This window comes from Macaca thibetana, chromosome 13, assembly GCF_024542745.1.
Source record: "Macaca thibetana thibetana isolate TM-01 chromosome 13, ASM2454274v1, whole genome shotgun sequence".
Classification (NCBI taxonomy): Eukaryota; Metazoa; Chordata; class Mammalia; order Primates; family Cercopithecidae; genus Macaca; species Macaca thibetana.
The window spans coordinates 52,790,559-52,804,388 of NC_065590.1; the positions used below are offsets into that span (position 1 = coordinate 52,790,559).

The following is a 13,830-nucleotide window of genomic DNA, read 5'->3' on the forward strand; positions in this document are numbered from 1 at the left end:
TCCCTGTCTTTTCTCTGGATTTGAGATTTTTTGTAATACAATGTCCAAAAGATTGAACCATTATATCTTTTCAGATATGATTATAAATGTAACAGAGGAGGGTATTGTCTAGACTGTGCTACTGGGCCCTGTCCTGTTCAAAGCTGTCCTCAGTTATTTGGACAATGATATAGACGTGATCCTTATCAAATTTCTCATTTGATGAGCTAGGAGAAATAATGAACATGTTAGATAATTGAATCAAGAGCCAAAAACACTTTGACAAACTAAATATAGCAGACTGCTGAGGAAACGAGTGGCGATACATTGGATGCCTTTTTATGTTCAGTAAGAGCTGGAGGCAAAAGGTCACAGGTCGATAGATGCCGTAATGAGGAAGGGTCCTACGGATTACCAGTAGCTTTGGTGATGGCCAGGTCAAATGGAATTGCCTGAAGCATTTAAAAAAATAAAAATAAAGTTACAGCTCTTTCAGAATTTGTCCAGCAGGTTTTCTGGTTTTTACTGGAAAATACCTCACACACAAAAAAAGAACAATTAAAATAAATTTTAAAATAGAGTCCTTTATCAAGAGGGCCTGCTGCCCTCCTGGCCTGTGAGCTACATCTGTCAGCCTTGTGAGATGAGCATTGCCAGCGAACTGAGGTGGCAAATGTGAGACTAGGAAATGGAGGTGAGGGGCATGAAAGGTGGGGATACAAAAGCCAAATTGCTACAGAATCTTGAAGGAAGTTTCCATCGTTATGGGAAATCTTCAAGGTGAGTAGCAAGGTAGACTAACCATCTTGGCATCGAATTCAAGCACCTAAACTGATATTCAGATATTCAGAGAATATCTTATCCTGTGCTTGGCGTATTTCACAAGGACAGATGTGTCAGCCAAACTGGAGATGCAGACATGCTAATGAGCAATTTTTTAAAAGTCATAGGATCTGAATGGAGATCACCTTGGCATTCACAAGGGAAACAGAAGGATCTCAGTTTGTACAAAGGTTAAAATTCTTTATTTAGTCTGAAGAGTTTTCTGAATCAAATCCTCCATGTCTTGCTTCATTCTCTATGTATACTCTTCTGTGTCTACCCATCCATCTCTCCTCAAGTTCTTGAGGGCAGAGACTATATTACTCATCTTTGTATCCACAGTTCCCAACACTCTGCCTGACATATAGCAGATACTTTATAATATTTGTGGAATGAATCAATGCTTGCCCAGAGGACACAGGTAACAATCAAATGCATCAGCTCATGCTGTATCAGAGACTACATAGCCCTCTGGGTGCTTTCCGACAACAGCATGGCCAAGTGGAGCACACTTTGATCTCCTTGACTGACCAACCAGGCAGTAATTGAGGCTGCACCTAGATAAGAGCATTAAGAATGATGCATCACTAAGCCAATGGACCAGGGTCTGATATTGCTGGATGGTTGTTTAAACTGAATGTAAGACTTTAAACTTTTAGATCACAGTGTCACATGAGTATGTTTTGGTGGATTAAAGCAGTATGTTTTCTGCAACATGTCAGGCTGGATAGCTCTGATTCAATATGCTCACATGGGTTTCTGGGACTTTTAGAGAGATAACCCTCTGCAAAACGGCCACTAATCATTCATTTTATACACACACACACACACACACACACACACACACACACACACACATATATTCCTTGGATTTCCTACCAGAAGATTCCTTCATCCAGAGTCCAAGACGCACTGACTTTCCCTTGGCGGGGCAGGGGTAGGGAGGAAACTCACAGGAAGACTGGTTTGCTCTCCTGGCACCCAGTCTCCTCTCCAGTCTAAGGCACTAATGACCAATTCAGATCAGCTCTGTGAACAATCTTAACATAGATGGGGCATCAGGTGGTATTGCCTTCAAGTGTACTTTCCTCTGCCTCAAGTCTTAGAGGACTTTGGTTGTCTCGTGTGTGTGTGTGTGTGTGTGTGAAAGAGAGAGACAGAAAGAGACAGAGACAGACAGAGACCAGATGACCTCTCAGGTCCCTTCTAGATCTAAAATTTTAAGACAGTTGTTTTGAAGGTACTAACAATGAATCGCCAGCTTTGGAATTTGTGACTAGCAGTATTCAAAACATATTCATGATTGCAGGAAATAAGGCAGAGGACCCTAAAGAGAGATACAAAAACAAAAAGGTGAACGTGAGTGAAATAATATATCAACTTCAAATCATTAGCAAGGTAATACCACTGAAATCAACTAGTCTATAGTGTCTCCAAGATGGTTAGTTAGAAAGTAAGGCTGTTTCACTACTTACAATAGCAAATAGCAAAGACTTGGAACCAACCCAAATGCCCAACAATAATAGACTGGATAAAAAAAATATAGCACATATACACCATGGAATACTATACAGCCATAAAAAGGAATGAGTTCATGTCCTTTGCAGGGACATGGATGACGCTCAAAGTCATCATTCTCAGCAAACTAATACAGGAACAGAAAACCAAACACCCCAAGTTCTCACTCATAAGTAGGAGCTGAACAATGAGAACACATGTACACAGGGAGGGGAACATCACACACCCAGGCCTGTCACAGGGGTAAGGGGCAAGGGGAGGGAGAGCATTAGGACAAATACCTAATGCCTGTGGGGCTTAAAACCTATATGATAGGTTGATAGGTGAAGCAAACCATCATGGCACATGTATACCTATGTAACAAACCTGCACGTTCTGCACATGTATCCCAGAACTTAAATTAAAAAAAAAAAAAAGAAGAAAGAAAGGCTGTTTACCACAGAGGCACCTCAAAAGGACAGACATGTGGTTCCAAACACCCCTGGTTCCCCTTTATATGAATTAATCTTTCTTAACTTCTCATTAATCTGTTATATTTTCAGTTTATAGTGCCCCTTTGCCAGTTCTCTTCCTTATTGTATTTCCTGCAGTCTTCTCTCCTCCCTATGTACCCAGTGCAGATGCCTACCAACAAGTGTTTCAGCCTCTAGTCTGTCATTTCAATTCATCCTAAATATGCCATTAATGACTCCTCCTAAGTCATCATTATGATTGGGTCACCCTGCCCCCAGCTGAAAGCATTCTTCAATGATTCCTTGGTGCACAAGGGATTAAGTCAAAACTCAAAAGCCTGGGAGTTAAATCCTCACCAATCTGGTTCTTAGACAAGAAGTTAAGCTTCATGTCGTCTGAACTTCTCCCCAGTTCCTGTATGCATCCATGATTCACTCCTAGAAGCTGTACCCTGACCCATGCCATCTCTCTTCCATGAAGCAGTCCCCCTCTTTCGCTCTCCTCTGAATGTCTCAGTTCTACACATGCTCCAAAGCCCAAGTCAGATCCCTCTTTCAGCCGTACCAGCCATTAGCTATCTTTTGGTCTTTCGAGGTTCTACCACGCTTCTTTACCATTTCACAGAATACCCCCTATATTGGTAATTAACTTTCATGAGCATAAGTTTTATTGCCGCAGCTAGACTGGTATCTCCTCAAGGTCAAGGACTTTATTCTTTTTTAAAAAATGTCCTAAAGTGCCTATCACAATGCTCCCCATGGCAGATGCTCAATAAATAATGAAAATAAGTGAATAACTTTTTTTTTTTTTGAGACGGTTCTGCTCTTGGTGCCCAGGCTGGAGTACAGTGGTGTAATCTCGGCCAACTGCAACCTCTGTCTCCTGGGTTCAAGCGATTCTCCTGCCTCAGCCTCCTTAGTAGCTGAGATTACAGGCATCCACCAAAACATCCGGCTAATTTTTTGTATTTTTAGTACAGACAGGGTTTCACCACGTTGGCCAGGCTGGTCTCAAACTCCTGACTTCGGGTGATCCACCCCTATCGGCTTCCCAAAGTGCTGGGATTACAGGCGTGAGCCACTGCCCCCAGCCGATAACAAACATTATGAACCACTTCTTTTTGTCTCAAATTATTTTGTCTGAAAACATCTTCAAACTTCAGGACTTTCTCTCTGACTTCATAATGCTATGAATGAGTCTCGATTTTTAAAATAATGTAATTTTCAAGGGTGCCCACTGCTGACTATAATAGACGGTCTCAGAGACAGATCCTGGCAACAATACCGTCTTGTAGGATTTAATATGATTGAGTCACTTTCAATTAGACAAGAAAGCATTACATTCTAGAAATTGTCTCTTCCCACTGTAATTGAAAAGGAAAAACTGACTTTAGGTATACTAAATCAAAAGCATATACACATAAATCACAGATAACTCACATGCAGGCATGGGTATGGCCTTACTATGTGCTATGTGGCCTCACCACTCAAAACGTGATCCAGGGACAAGCAAAATCCGTACTGTTTGGGAGTTCATTAGAGGCAGAATATCAGGCTCCACCTCAAATTTACTGAATGAGAATTATTTCTTTTAACAAAAGCCCTGGGTGATTTGAAAAGCACTGGACAAACGCAAAATGATCAAAAGTGACTGTACAGAGGAATTTTTTTTTCTTTTATGAGACAGGGTCTCACTCTGGCTCCAGACTGGGGTGCAGTGATCACGACTCACCGCAGCCTTGACTTCTCAGGCTCAAGCAATCCTCCCACCTTAGTTTCCTAAGTAGCTGGGACCACAGGTGTGCACCACAACGCCCGGCTAACTTTTTTATTTTTGTTGTTGTTGTTGTTTTTGAGACAGGCGTCTCCCTCTGTTGCCCAGGCTGGTCTCCAACTCCTGGGCTCAAGCAATCCTCCCACCTTGGCCTCCCAAAGTGCTGGGATTAGAGGTGTGAGCCACCATGCCTGGCCTGCACCGGAGGAAATTTTTTTATGTAGGTTCCGGTGAGTACAGGATTTTTAGCCTTTCAAAACAGCCTATACCAGTGGTTCAACACAGGTCACTGGTCCCCATCCCCAGGGTTTCTGGTTCAGTACACCTAGGGTGGGAGCCAAGAATCTGCATTTCTAACAAACTTCTCGATGATATCCATGGTGCTGCTGCTGGCCTAGGAACCACACCACAGGTTTATACCATTAAAAACAACAGGCCTCGTATTTTGGGGAATTTTACTCCAAGTGCACTTCCAATACAAGAGAGAATACTGAGCTAGTAAAACAGAAAAGAAAAAGAGGCAGCAGCAAAATGTTTCATTTATGTTACAAGAAGGTAGCTGTTAACACTCCTTTGTACACAGTGGGGTAAAAATAGCTGAAGGAATTACTATAGCAACAGCTATAATATCCTTAGAGACTTTCTCTCCTGGCATTATTCATAAAGGGAGACCCATCTTACAAGAATTCTATTTCAACTTGGAGACCTGTCACAAACAATAAACATGAGAAACTTATCCCATTCGTCAAACACTATGAGATAAAATACAAATTTAAGATGGATTTGAAAAATGACTCTGTGATGCCTGAATTTGGATTTGGTCCAGCAATTAAACAAAAACAAAAATAAAAGTAAGTCTTTATGGCTGTGAAACAACAAGAAAAGGAGAGCTGAGAAATGTTGAGAATACTTATTATAAAATTTTTAATGTTTTTTTAAAAATCCCAAAATAGCTTCTTTTAAAACAAAGACTTTCCAAACTATAAATAAAAGAATATATAAAAACCAAAGAGCTCCACCTAGAGTTTGAAAAAAGGGTTATTACTTATACACACAAGTAACAAAGCACTAGCTACCCTATTGTATCTATATTCTCTTCGTTTCTGTTAAAAATATGTATTCTTACAAAATCTTTACAAAAAGGATAACCTTTTAAAGCGTGTAATACTGTTAATGTAAAGGAGAACTGACTTTTTCATGTCTGTAACCTATTTTTCTTCTAAGAATTTGGCAGTTGTATTTGCCACTGTGAATGATTATCTTCAGGCAAATCACTAAAAAGTTAGGATAGAACATATATACCTACTATGTAGCCACAAAAGTTTTTTAAATAATTAAAAAATTAAAAAGTTGGGATAGTGTTTAAGGAATTCATGGAGATGACAGTTTATGAAATTGATTCAAGAACCCAGTTCTTACCTGAGCTTGCTGTATGTCCTTGAGTAACTCCTCTTCGAATCCTGAGTTTTCGCCTCAACAGGGGTTAGTAAGACCAGTGGTTCTCAGACCCGGCTGCTCATTGGAAACACTTGAGATCATTGGAAATAATTTGATGCACGGGTCCCAGCCCCCACGATCACGATTTAATTGTTCTGCTGTGTGGAGTAGGAGGTGTGGGCAATTTAGTTGCCTTGTAAAAGCTCCCCAGGTGATTCTAACATGCAGATTGGCTGTACCATATTGGGTGATCTCCAAGCTGTCTTTCACCCTTAAGCGTCTATAGCTCTAGCTCAGTGGCTCTGAAGCTTTCATGTGGATCACAGTCACCTGGAGGGCGTGTGAACTCACACACAGCTGGACCTTACCACTGGCTTCGGATGCAGTAGGCTCAAGGTAGGCCCCAAGAATTTACGTTTCTAACAAGGTGCCAGGTAATGCTGATGCTACTGATTCAAGGTCCTATTTTGAGATCATTGTTCTAGACTATTTCAAAATCACATTTGCCAATCTCCCAAATTATTCTTACTCTCCTTGATGAAGCCACAGTATGATATGGTTAATTAATCTCCTTGATTCCAATCTCCCTTCTTCCAGTTCTTAGCCCATACTTTCAACAGTTAGTAACCTAACCCACAAATGCTATTGTGTCACTCCCTGGCCTGAAACTTTTCAACAACTCCCCATTGCTGACACAAGGACAAATTCACATGACATGCAAAGCTTTTCAGTTTCCAGTAATGTCATCTATGTTCCAGTCACATGTTCCCAAAAACACAATGAAGGCTCTGTCAGCACAGTGCCTTCGTATCTGACATTCTCTTCTCCTGAAAGGTCCTCATTCCACCTTCTCTTTCTGACATACTTGTCACCATTCACTCTATGGGCCAGGTACTGTGCAAGGCACTGGGAATTCAAAGAGAAGTTCAGACAATCCCTGCCTTTAAGGAGCGTACAGTCTTGAGAAGTGTAGAAGGCATTGTTGAATGGCAAACCCAACACTAGTCTTAATACCTCTCCCCCTTCTCCCTTTCATCCTTATGAGTGGCTGAAAAAGCTAATTACTGCCAGGGATGGACAATAGCACATACATAGAAATGTGCTGCCGGCTTCTGGGAAAGGGTTTGCTTTCCAGATAAAAAGGAAAAGACCCAGAGCCATCCATTCCCCCAGCCTTGAGTGTGGGTGCAACGCCTGAAGCTGGGACAGCCATCTTACAACCATGAGGGAAAGGACAAGAGAAACCTACAGACACGGTCCTGACATTGATGATCAGCTCAACAAGCGCCAGTAGCCACTGACCTCCAGTCTCCTTTATATTTGAGAATAAACCGCCATTTGTTGAGCCACTTGTTTATCGGTTTTCTGTTACTGACAGCTGAAAGCATTCTCTTGGGGTGGAGGTGGGAAATATCCAGCAAGTCATCCTTTCACAGCAGCTGTGCTAAGTGATGTCAGGAAGCAGAGCACACAGTGAGAGGCTACAACACAGCCAGTGGGGAATGAAAGAGTGGGGAGCAATCAGCAAGGCGTGGAGACAAGAAGGAAGCATCCATTCCAGGCAGAGGAAAGAGCTTCTGCAAAAGTCCTCAGGGAGGGAGAGCTCTTGTGGCAGAGGACAGAAAAGCCTGCAAGATGAGGAGCAACAGAGGAAGCGGAAGGAGAGGCAAGGCTTGTCCTGCTCCCCAAGGCAGGAGGAACACTGCTCCCACTGTGCTGCCCCAGAGCTTCATCCCCAAACTCTACCCCTGTCCTTCCACCCTGCTCTAATTTACCTGCCTGCCTCTTTCACCCCAGTTAGACTGGACTTTTCACAACCCCTTTAATCATCTTATGCCCCTTAGCACCTAGCAGAGGGACGTAGAAATACACATAATAAACATTTACTGAATGAAAACATTATCATATAATACTTTCACTATCCAGAAGTATCCTGGCTGGGCGCGGTGGCTCATGCCTGTAATCTCAGGACTTTTGGAGGCCGAAGCAGCAGGTGGATTGCTTGAGCCCAGGAGTTCGAGACCAGCCTGTGCAACATAGTGAGACCCTGTCTCGTTTAAAACAACAAAAAAAATCCTAAAAAGTCATAATCCAATATGAGGGCTGACTTACGAATATTTTTGAAGCCCAGTTCTGTAACTGAGTTCCACCACCACCCAGGTATGCCACCTTCACATGACTGAATGAGATGCTTGCTGTAGAACCTTATTAGAGTTAAAACAGGTGATCTCAGGCAATATTTACTGATTTTTTATTTTTTTTTAAAGCACAGGGAACTTGACTTTAGCAGCCCAGTCAAAAGTACCTGCTACAGATGAAGGTCCAACCAGGAGTGGTTTTATAGTAGTATATATGGTTTTATAGTAGTAAGCCTACACTATATATACAAAGTATATATACAACTATGTATATACAGAGTTACAATCTGACTCTGAAGAATATCAAACCAAATGTTTAGTTAGCTGACCCTTGCCCCAAAAAAGAGGAAGAGAAATAGAAACTTGCATTATGCATCAAAATATTATCCAAATTTGTTTTCAAATGGTAGGTTTATGGGTGATTTTATTTAATTTCCACTTCTTAATATTTTATAATTTGCTTGATTCACTCAAATTACTTAAATCAATACAATGTTTTTACTTACAAAAGCACAGAGGAGAGCAAAACTTCTTCAGCCACGAGGCCTTAGTTTACTCAGTATGTTTTGAAAAACGCTTCATACTTTTTATAATTAAAAGTGAATCCAAAGTTTAAATTTAAATTGCAGACAGCCTTTGACCCATATCCAGGAATCAACACTTCAAAAATATGGGGAATAGCACATACCTCACGTCAGTGGCATGGAGCGCAAGGGAAACAAGGCACAGTATTTTATTGGTTAGAATTGCTGAGGCATGGTGGTAATCAAAAGCAGACCATGCTGGGCGCAGTGGCTCACGCCTGTCATACCAGTGCTTTGAGAGGTCAAGGCTGGAGGATTGCTTGAAGCCAGGAGTTTGACAAAAGCCTGGGCAACACAGTGAGACCCCATCTCTACAAAAGTAAAATAAGGGCAAAAAGAGGAAAAAAAAAGAAAAGAAAAGCAGGCCGGGTATGGTGGCTCATGCCTGTAATCCCAGCACTTTGGAAGGCTGAAACAGGTGAATCACCTGAGGTCAGGAATTTGAGACCAGGCTGGCCAACATGGCGAAACCTTGTCTCTACTAAAAATACAAAAAAAAAAAATTAGCTGGGCGTGGTAGTGGGTGCCTGTAATACCAGCTACTTGGGAGGCTAAGGCAGGAGAATTGCTTGAACCTGGGAGGCGGAGGTTGCAGCAAACGGAGATTGTGCCATCGCACTCCAGCCTGGGCGATGGAGCAAGTCTCCGTCTCAAAAAAAAAAAAAAAAAAGAAGAAAAAGGAAAGGAAGAAAAGCAGGCCAACTTTTAGTTGGTTTTCCTGTTGTTTTCAAATTCCCTATATACAATGTGCCCATAATGCCTGCACCAAGCAGATGATCCCACTACCTGCACTGGTGCACGGCTGTTTGCTGTTCCCTCTGCACAGAAAGCTCTTCCCAGACCCTCTGCACTGGCAGCCTCCTCTTCACCATGCATCTCTTAGCTTAGAAGTCACCTCCACGGAAAGCCCTTCCCTGATTATCCCATGTAGAGTTGGAAAAGCATCACTCTCTTCTACAAGACCTTCTTTATGTCCTCCTTGGCACTTACCACTATTTGAAAATACCGAGTTTATTGTTTGTTTATTGAGGGTCTTCCCACACAAGAAATGAAACCTTACTTCTTGGTCACTGCTGAATTCTAGTACCTAAAACAGTTCCTGGCATATATAAAAGGTATCAAATATATAATCATTTCATAAATGAAAAAGATATACATATATATGTATACAAGGATACTCACTGCAACAACATGTATAATAGCAAAAAACTGCAGAAAGCTGAATGCCCAGTAATAGACGAATGATTAAATAAATTATAATTCGTCTATAAATCAGAATATTCTGCAGGGATTTAAAAGAACACTTACTGCCATCAGAAGATATCCACAATATACAATATCATGAAATTTTAAGTTGCAGAATAATATGTGTGGCATGATCCCATCTTCATAAATGACAGAGATAAATGTAACTACATGGGAATGTATAGGGTTTTTTAAATAATAAGGGATTATATTATATGTATTTTCAATATATATATGTTATATGCATAGAAAAAATGTATAGGACTATTGTATTAAGAGGACAGAAAGAACTTACATCTTTTACTCCACATAAATCCACATCATTTAAATTTTAGAACAACCATGTAAATCTTTTGTAAATTTTTTTAAAAGATCACATTTATTTTGTACTGATAAACTAAAACAGATTTCAAGTTTTTGGAAAATTGAGATATCTTTTAAAAAAATATTTATTTAAAATATTTCATGCTCAGACCAGGTGCAGTGGGGTCACGCTTGTAAATCTCAGCACTTTGGGAGGCTGAGGCAGGCAAATCACTTGAGGTCAGGAGTTCAAGACCAGCCTAGCCAACATGGTGAAACGCCATTTCTACTAAAACTACAAAAATTAGCCGGGCATGGGTGGCAGGCACCTGTAATCTCAACTACTTGGGAGGCTGAGGCAGGAAGAATTGCTTGAACCCAGGAGGTAGAGGTTGCAGTGAGCCAAGATCATACCACTGCACTACAGCCTGGATGACAGAGCAAGACTCCATCTCAAAAAAATAAAAATAAATAAAAATGAAAATGAAAATATTTCATGCTCATATACACGATGGAATATTATGCAGCCATAAAAAGAAATGAACTCATGTCCTTTGCAGGGACGTGGATGGACCTGGAAGCCATTATCCTCAGCAAACTAACACAGGAACAGAAAACCAAACACCGCATGTTCTCACTTATAAGTGGGAGCTGAATAATGAGAACGCATGGACACAGGGAGAGGAACAACACACGCTGGGAGGCTTGTCGGGGAGCAGGGGAGGGAGAGCATCAGGATAAATAGCTAATGCATGCGGGGCTTAATACCTAGGTGATGGGTTGATAGGTGCAGCAAACCACCATGGCACATGTTTACCCATGTAACAAGCTTGCACGTTCTGCACATATATCCTGGAATTTAAATTAAAAAATATATATATATTTCATGCTAAAGTTTTTATACTGTAGGCAAACTTTAAGATTATATTAAAAATAAACAAAACTAATAAGGAAACACTGAACTTGAACTACACTTTAGACCAAATAGACCTAACAGACATGTGTGGAATTTTCCATCCAACACCAACAGAATACACATTGTTAAGAGCACATGGAACTTTCTCCAGGCCGGGTACCAAAAACAGTGCCTGGCATAAATAAAAGGTATCAAATATATAATTGTTTAATAAATGAAAAATACATACATTTATTATCTATGTTAGGCCACAAAACTGGTCTGGACAAATTTAAGAGAAGTAAAATCATTTTAAGTATCTTTTCTGATCATAATGCTATGAAACTGGGACTCAATAACAGGAGAAATCTTGGAAAATTCACAAATATGTAGAAATTAACATGTTACTAAACAATCAATGAGTCAAAGAAGAAATCAAAAGGGAAATTTAAAAATATCTTGAGACAAAAATGAAAACACAACACATACCAAAACTTATGGGATGCAGCAAAAGCAGTTCTAAGAGGGAAACTTATAGCAATAAATGACTTTATGCACCAGGGACCAGTGGAAGACAGGAATGGAGTGGGTAGGGTTTCAAGATGAAACTTCCACCTCAGATGATCAGGCATTAGTTAGATTCTCATAAAGAGTGAACAACCTGTATCCCTTGCATGAGCAGTTCATAATAGGGTTCGCTCCGCCATAAGACTCTAATGCTCCCACTGATCTGACAAGAAGGGGAGCTCAGGCGATACTGCTGCTCATCTCCTGCTGCGTAGTCCGGTTCCTAACAGGTCACAAGGATTGGGGACCCCTGCAGTCTATCAGAAAAGAATAAAGATCACAAATAATCTAATGTTATACCTCAAGGAAGCAGAAAAAGAAAAAGCCCAAATACAGCAGAAGGAAAGAAATGACAAAGATCAGGGCTAAAATAAATAAAATAGAGACTAGAAAAACAATAAAAGAAAAATCAATGAAACCGGCAGTGGTTTCTTGAAAAGATAAACAAAATCAACAAACCTATAGTTAGGCTAACCTAGAAAAATATTGAAAAGATTCAAATAAATAAAATCAGAAATAAAAGAGGAGACACTGTGATTTATGCCACAGAATACAAAGAATCATAAAGATTACTATGAACAAACAACCATAAGCCAATAAATCGAATAATCTAGAAGAAATGGAGGCATTCCTAGAATTTATCCTACCACATATAACCTACCAATGCTAAATCAAGACGATATAGAAATCTGAACAGACCAATAATAATTGAATTGGTCATTCAAAAAGATTGAATCAATAATACAAAGTTTCCCATCAAAGAAAAGCCCAAGACTGGAAGTGTTACTGATGAATTCTACCAAACATTTAAAGAACTAATATCAATCCTTTTTGAACTCTTCCAAAAAATCAAAGAGGAGGAAATACTTTTGAACTCTTTTTATGAGGTTAGCATTACCTTGATACCAAAGCCAGACAAGAACATTATGAGAAAAGAAAATTACAGGCCAATATCCCTGATGAACATAGATGTAAAAATCCTCAACAAAATACTAATAAGCCAAATTCAACAGCACATTAAAAGGATCATTCACCATGATCAAGTGAGATTTATCTCAGGGATACAAAGATGATTCAACATATGCAAATCTACAAATAGAGAACACCATATTAACAGAATGAAGGACAAATACTATATGATCACCACATTAGATGCAGAAAAGGCATCTGATAAAATTCAACATCCTTTCACTAATAAATTAAGTATAGAAGAAATGTACATCAACATAATGAAGGCCATATATGAAAAGCCCACAGCAAACATTATACTCAATGGTAAAAAATTGAAAACTTTTTCTCTAAGATCAGGAACAAGACAAGGATGCCCACTGTCGTCATTTCTATTTAATGTAGTAGTGGATGCCCTTGTGAGAGCAATTATGTAAGAGAAAGAAGTAAAAGGCATTCAAATAGGAAAGGAAAAAGTTAAAATTGTCACTGTTTGCTGATGAGAAAACCCTAAAGACTCTATCAAAAAACTGTTAGAAGTGACAAATAGTAAAGTTGAAGGATACAAAATCAACACACAAAGCTGAAGAAATATAGAAAACAGTCTCATTTACAACAGCTATCAAAAAAAAAAAAAAAAAAAAAAAAACTTAGGAGAATAAGTGTAACCAATGAGATGAAAGCTCTATGCACTGAAAAATATATAACATTGATTAAAGAAATTGAAGAAGACACATATAAATAGGATATTCCACGTTCATGGGTTGGAAGAATTAGTATTGTTCAAAAGTCCATACTACCCAAAATGACCTTCAGACTCAATGCAATCCCTATTAACATTTCAATGACATTTTTCACAGAAATAGAAAAAGCAATTTTAAAATTTATATAGAATCACATGCACACATGAAAACAAAAACCCTAAGTATCCCAGGCAATCTTGAGCAAAAAGGACAAAGCTGGAGGCAACATTCTACCTGACTTCAAACTATATTACAAAGCTATAGTGATTAAAACAGCATGGCACTGACATAAAAATAGAAACATCAACCAGTGGAACAGGATAGAGAGCCCAGAAATAAACCCACATATTTACGGTCAATTGTTTTTTATTTTTTTACAAAGGTGCCAAGAACACACCATGGAGCAAAGACAGTCTCTTCAATAA

General features: G+C 39.6%; 1 protein-coding gene and 1 non-coding gene across 3 annotated transcripts in view; one reads left to right on the top strand and one right to left on the bottom strand.

Annotated features, from left to right (window-relative positions):
- ACYP2 (acylphosphatase 2) overlaps positions 1 to 13,830 on the bottom strand; it is a 914,175-nt gene that overhangs the window by 146,876 nt on the left and 753,469 nt on the right. The gene's annotated exons all lie outside the window — the stretch shown is intronic.
- On the top strand, positions 456 to 519 carry LOC126934524 (U7 small nuclear RNA). The gene has a single exon (XR_007718989.1). It is a non-coding gene; the product is annotated as a U7 small nuclear RNA (small nuclear RNA).